A 7,636-nucleotide genomic window follows, 5' to 3' on the forward strand; every position below is an offset into this window, starting at 1 on the left:
GTTGCGCCGCGGTCAGGCCTTGAGTCGCGTATGTGTGACAGGGCCTTTAGCGATATATTTTGCATATGACACCTCTGTATTGATTAGTTTTTTATTTATGTAAACTGTGCCCATAATAAAACGAAATAATTTACATACAAGAGAAAGCTAAGGGGTAATGTTCAAAATATATCGCTAAGGAAGAGTGTAAGGAAGACTACTATGCATCTAGATTCTAGATGTACTTGTAAAACAGGAATCTCTCTCTCTCTCTCTCTATCTATCTTTTCAAGAGACTCAGCAACAGTACCCGTCCGTACGAGGGCTGAATCAAGAGCGGAGCCCAGGAGAGGAGTAAGACTGTGGCGGGTGTTCACACAGACAGTTCGCTTCGCTCACGGTCCACTCTCGCTCCGGTCAAAATATCTTTCGAATGGATCGTGAGCGGAGCGTTCCTTGACCGTTACTGCCAGTGTGAATGCTTCCACTGAAATGCATCTAATGATATTTGACCGGACCGTGAGCAGAGCGAGAGTGGAGCGCGACTTTACCTATAGCATGAATTGGGCCTTACACTGACTAAACGGAGGTTACGAGATTTAATTCAAGTATTCAAAATATTCAAAGGACATGATAACATGGCTGTCGAAAATATTTCACAGTTGATCATTCGAATTATACTAGAGGCAATGGGCATAAAATAACTGACTAACGATCATTAAATGCATTTCAGTGGAAGCATTCACACTGGCAGTAATGGTCAAGGAACGCTCCGCTCACGATTTATGCAAAAGATATTTTGACTGGAGTGAGAGTGGACCATGAGCGGAGCGATCCGACCGTGTAAACACCCACCACGGTCTCGCTCCGCTCCAGTCTTGATTCAGCCCTCTGAATGATGTGTTTTCCTTTTTCAGGTCATCCTCAATTTTTGATAGTATTTTTTCAAATGTTCCAATGTTCAATCTAAAATAGCTGTGAAATTTACTTTCATCATCAATCAGATGAGGAAACAGTGTATGGAAATCCCCTTCACTTTTCCTATCTTGCAAGATTGGATGAACTCACACTCTCTTTTCCAACTCTGTTTTCTTCTTTCCTCTTCTTCTTCATCCAGTGCAATGGCGATCATTGCCAACTCGGCTCGTGAAAAGTCACACATCCTCCGTCAATGGTGGCGGCACTTCTACTGTTGAGGGAGAGGGGATGACGGGACCGTGAGTGAAGCGAGAGAGGACCGGACGTGTGAATGCACCAGGACCGTGAGCGGAGCGAGAGTGGAGCGTGAAGAGAGCATGACCGTCCCTATAGTGTAGTATGAATAGGGCTTTAGGCCCTATTTACATTACACTATAGGGACGGCAGTAGTTCAGGCAAGGCTGCCACACCACTCCTGAACATCCTCACTGTGCAGTGTGCAATGTGCAATTTCCAATCTGTGTCCACACACGCCCCGTTAACTCAGCGTACCCGTACATAGTGTCATGCATTATTTATATAGTTGATTATTCATTTTACTTTACTACTTTCTCTTTCAGTTTATTCATACTGGTAGCTTATATAAAAAAGTTTCGTTCCTTGGTGTGAGGGTATAATTATAAAGATACAGATTTCGCTACAAGTTTTCACATCTAATCCATCCAACCCACAGATATGTCATTATAAAATAAACCCTCTAATATAATGACACCAGTACTGAGTGGGATAGTTTTAATATGCCTTAAGTTGTAACTACAATACTGTTGCTTGCGTGTTGCTGTAAATATGAAGGAAACATCCCTGATTCTTGAGAATTGTTTTCATGCCTGATGTACCTATACAAGACTTTTCGCTTTGGGCTATGATGAAAAAAGAGGGAAAGAAAAATGAAGAACAAAATTAATATTTTTGCCACCCGGGTTCGCAACTCCTATGTAGGAGAGTGGTACTTTGCGAATAGCTTTGCACTTAAGTAGCAATTTTCTGCAGTCTGTATAAATATACCTGGTCTTCTGAAGTGTTTTAATGGTAGAGCCCCTGAGCCTTACCTACGTGACGTCATTGGAATCTGGGCCATCCCTACATAGATGGCGATACAGTTATTACTAACGTTCGGTGGTAAAAGAAAGAAAGAAAAAAAAGACTTCATTGGGATGAAGTTGTTAATCACACACGTTGTACTGAATATTAATACATATCATGCCCATTGTTGTAGGATCCCTTAACATTTTTTTTTTAATTATGCTTCAATAGCAGAAAAGAGAGAGAGAGAGAGAGAGAGAGAGAGAGAGAGAGAGAGAGAGAGAGAGAGAGAGAGAGAGAGAAGCCTAAGGAATGTCTTGTTTGCATATTTCATTGATAGTGCCTCAGTTGCCGCTCTCTCTCTCTCTCTCTCTCTCTCTCTCTCTCTCTCTCTCTCTCTCAATTTTTTACTGAAAAGGCAGGCAATTTAGAGAGATCTTGATCAACTGTTTAACTGGGCCCAGGTCTGGCAAATAAATTTATCATCATCTTCATCATCATCATCATCCTGATCTCCTTTCCCACCCTAGGGCAGGGTGAGGAGTAGCAATGTCCAGACAGCCCAAATTTGCCCAATCTTATGGGCCATGCACCCATTCACTCATCATTCAAGCCCCCGGAATCCTGGCTTTATCGGATACGCCAAAAAACATTCACCACGTTCCGTAGCTTCACATAAACGTATCCGACAGAGTCAATCCAGACGCTGCCATGTTAAAAAGGGGTGCCAAAATCCCTGATCATGCACTTCTCCTCACAACATTCATCCAGCCAGCTTGATCTCCTGTCCGTTCCCTAGCCTCACTGACTTCCAAACCTCTCTTCCTAACACACTCATCCACTATATCTCTCTACCTTCTCCTTGGCCTACTTCGCTTCCTCCCTCCTTCGAATTCGCTCAGATATACTTTTTTCACCACTCTATCGTTATCCACTCCCTCCACATGACCATACCATCTCAGTACGCTCTCTTCGATTCTGGTGTCCACCGACTTCCTCACTCCGCATCTTTCACGAATCACATTTCGTATCCTATCCACCCTCTGTACTCCACATACATTCCTCAGCAGTCCCATCGCCACTGCTCTTACTCTTGACTTTTCATTTTCATGCCACACCATAGTCTCACATCCATATGAATCGATATGAATTTAAATATTAATAAATGTAACTTGGTAAACATTGATAGTAAAAACGTTAGAGCTACCGTAGTTATAGTATGAATAATGTCCAACCTGATAGGGTTAACCATGAAGAAGACTTAGGAGTTATAATAACAAACAATTTGAAACCAAACAAAGAATGTACAGAAGCTGTGAAAAAAAAAAAAACAATAAATTGATTGGGTTTATAGGTACAGCATTTGAATAAAAATCCGCTAATATCGTCCTTCAATCAATCAATCAATCATTTCCTGTGGCACCCTCGGGGATGCATGGGGCCTCGATGAACTCACACCACCACATCCTATCTTGTGCTAACTCCTCAAGATCTCCCCAACACTCATCTCCAGCTTCCCGTCTCATTGTCCTCACCCACGTCTCTTTTGGCCTTCCTCTACCTCTCTGTCACGGGGTTTTTATAATATCAGGGTAATTTTGATATAAATGCTTAAATATTATTTGATTGATATTAATATTCAATAATATTAAAGAGCAGGGACAATGATTGTCTTGCTAAATCGTGCAACGATTCTCTAAGAACGAGAATTTAAAAACTTTCTCAACAGTACACAGCAGAGACTAATTACTCACAATTGCTGAATTACTGTACTGTTAGCCTCTGGAGAAAGTTACTTCACCCCTGACAATAAATAACTAATACTACTAATAATAATCAGGTCCTTGCTGATGCTTAACTCCTATGGCACAACGGATTTTAAGTTAATACAACAAGACTGGTCTAAGTACCAGTTATGAATAATAAACGTTTATGCAAGCTAGGAGCTATATGGAAAATAAGTTTAATTTGGAGAAATGAAACAAGATTTTACTTTACATTAAGCTCAAGAAAAAGAACTGTTAAATTTATTGATTACAAAAAATAAATTTAACGTTACAATTCAAATCAAATTAATGAGACGCACTCACTCACTCACACAAAAGCTAAATACTTACGCCTAGGAAAAAACACCTTAACTAAACTCTTAAAACTAGGATTATACAAAAAGGAAATACCAGTCGATGAATGCTGTATCACCCGGGGGGTGGGAGTTTGGATTAACTGTACTAGTGGAGCTTGGGCGCTAGCTGACCTCTCACACTTCTTGAGCACAGGACCTCTCTCCGTCACAACAAACACTAGACTGAATTCAAAATACATTGTATGGGCAGGACGCACAAGCCACCGGAAGAAGGCGTGGCTAACGGTTTAGGCAAGCAGAGGCGAACGATAAAGAAACAATTGTATCGCTCAGTAGAGCACTTAGTGACGTGCATTAAATCGGTCACTTTTGAAAGTGACGAATGTTTTGAAAAGTATACTCCGAAATGGAGAGAGAAACGGTTAACTGAGCGATACACAGTGAGTTTTCCACTAATAGTTCGTGGCTTCTCACAAAAGGGAAATGTCGCGAATTGATTCGTGACATTACGCCCCTACAAAATTAAATTTTTTCCTTATGGGAAAAAATTTGTGGATATATATATATATGTACACATCCTAAGTCATTCACACAAGATTCACACTGTGGTGTGTGTGCTATCCTGCTACAGGAGAAAGTCACAGTCGCCAGTGAGCGAAAAAACCTCGTATTTATGTTAATAGAAGCAAGCTTCAGGGAAAAACTCCGTGACGACGGTGAAAATCCTGTACTCAGGTCAAACTGAGCGAAAAGTCGCTACATTTACACTGACAACTAATTGTTGTGTAGTGTGATGTATGTAATACACGGTGTAGGTGTGACAGTTGTAGTGTGACAATAAATAATAATATGGCGATGACGAAGGCAGAGGAGAAGAGGCGGCAGTGTGCGGCAGACAATCAGCTGGTCCGCACAGCAAAACTGCTACAGCCATTGCTGAACCTGCAAAACCAATTGAGGTGGAGCATCAAAAGTGTCAATGAGACAAAATTTTATTATGTTACAATTACTCCCTCTGCCTAGCAGTCAGTGCTACGACGTACATTCGAGGTCGCCATTAATTATAGCACACGATCATGGTCGGCAAGTTGAGAATCCTTGTGCAAACTCGGGTCTTCCTTAGCCTCGAACTGCACACGGGTCCTCAACCTGTGCCTTAACCTACAGTTCTTATATTAATATCGGGAAGCTGAGAATCCTTGTGCAAACTCGGGTCTTCCATAGCCTCAAGTCGCCTCTGTGGAGTTCTCACTTCCCCCTTAACCTACAGTACTTATATTAGTATCGCGGAGCTGAGAATCCTTGTGCAAACTCGAGTCTTCCATAGCCTCGAGTCGCCTCTGCGGAGTTCTCTCTCGAACTCCCCCTTAACCTATAGTACTTATATTAGTATCGGGAAGCTGAGAATCCTTGTGCAAACTTGGGTCTTCCATAGCCTCAAGTCGCCTCTGCGGAGTTCTCTCTCGAACTTCCCCCTTAACCTACAGTACTTATATTAGTATCGGGAAGCTGAGAATCCTTGTGCAAACTTGGGTCTTCCATAGCCTCAAGTCGCCTCTGCGGAGTTCTCTCTCGAACTTCCCCCTTAACCTATGGTACATAATATGTATGTACAGGCCCTGGACATACTGTGTCCTGTGGGGCCAATGAGCGAGACATCAGGTCTGCACCCACTTCACCACTATCCTGTCTCTCAACTGACTCAGAGATTACAGGTGTGGTTACAAATGGCACAGGAAGGGCATGTTCCTGATTTGTGGTGATACTTTGGCACACACTGCAGGAACGCACAAAACTATCTATATCTCGTACCATCCCTGGCCAGAAAAAGTCAGCTCGGATACGGCCCTGGGTCTTTCTTTTGCCCATGTGACCTCCTGAGGCTGAACAATGACCCCATTGTAACACTGCTTGGCGGTACTTGGCGGGAACGACAAACTGCAGTCGAACCTCGCCCTCGGGTGTTCGTGACTCACGGTAGAGCCGTCCTTGTTTGCGAAGGAACTTGGCTCGACCTCCCCGTGAATACTTAATCACTCGACCCTTTTGTTTGTTCCGCACGGCAGCAAGTGTCGGGTCAGAATGTTGTTCTTGTACAACAAGTTGACTACACACCAGATCGTGCGGCGATTCAATGATCACTGGGGTGACACAATCTGGAGCCTCAGCCATGGCTCGTGTTACCGCAGCAGCCGAAGTCTGAGTAGCGTCATCGGAGCAACTATCCTTGACTCCATTAATATTTCCAATGATGAGGTCAAATAAAGGTTCTGGCATGACAACTGCAAGTGTCGTACCAGTATAAAATGGAGATGCCACCTGGATACATGCCTCAGGGAACAATCTCACTGATCCATCAATAAGGTTTGCATGGATCTGTCGACCTGTATACTGCTCAGGCCGAACTAAACTCTGCTTAACAGAGCAGCCTGAGGAACCATTGTCTCTCAGGACCTTCACAGGAATGCCTCCCACAAACCCTGGCTGAACAAGGAAGGTACTGTCACCTGTGGGAGGGCCTATGGAGGAAGCAGCTAGCCACTCATGAGGCTGCTGAATTGATGCGGCAAACATTGTGCCTTGAGAATTATAAGGAGATGGAACATTGGCCATCTGTGGAGGGGGGTTCACCGTCACTGTGGGACTAGTGAACTGTGGGGAAGTACCCACACTGGTAGGGACGTGACCACCAGGCTGCTGCTGAGGAATGAAGGCTGCATTCGCTTCCTGCCTCTTTTGAGCTGGTGGTGAAAAAGTTTGTCCCGATGGTCGGTTGCGTGGCTGATACTGCTGCTGGTTAGGGTACTTGTTGTACCTCTTCCACTCAGGTTTCTGAGTGTTTTGCCCCTGGTCCTTCTGCTGCGGTTTTAGACCTTGGCCATTATTCTGAGAATGGCCTTGTTGCTGGGGTTCGGTCTGAGATGATTTCCCAGATTTATCAGGTTTTCTGTTCCAGGTGTTTTGCTTACGAGTTTGATACCCGTATGCAGTAAAGAATGCGTCAGCCTTCTCTGCCATTTGGCTGGCATCTTTCACCTGGCAGATCTTAAGCTGTGCTATGAGCTCAGCAGGCCACGACCTCTCTAGCTGTGTACGCAGCATAAGGTCAATTATTCCCTCACGCGTGGAAGGAGTTTCATCTTTCTCCATCCACTCATTTAAGTAAGCTGTGAGACGATCAAGGAACTGAACAGCTGTCTCCTTGTCTTGGAGACGAGCTCGCATGAACTGAACTTTGGCGTCGTCTACTGTGAGACCATACGCCTTAATGAATGCAGCTTTCATCATCTCATATGTGAGATTGTCTCCACGAATTCTGTGGAGAATATCGAGGGCAGGGCCCTCAAATAGGCTAAGAAACTGAAGCCGCTTAGCTGCCTCATCCAGTTGATACATGTCTGCCATGTCCTCAAAACGAGCTATGCACGGCTCGATTCACTTGCTTTCCTTGTATGAAGGAAGCTTGATGCGTGGGGTCGCCAGGACATGTGCAGGGAGAACGCTCGTGGAGCTTGGACCAACTGCACCAGATGTATCTGAAGCCAAGGAATCTCGCTTGAGCTTCATCATTTC

The sequence above is a fragment of the Coenobita brevimanus genome, chromosome 109 (assembly GCF_032717465.1).
Source record: "Coenobita brevimanus isolate Jiangsu-jjx chromosome 109, ASM3271746v2, whole genome shotgun sequence".
Classification (NCBI taxonomy): domain Eukaryota; kingdom Metazoa; phylum Arthropoda; class Malacostraca; order Decapoda; family Coenobitidae; genus Coenobita; species Coenobita brevimanus.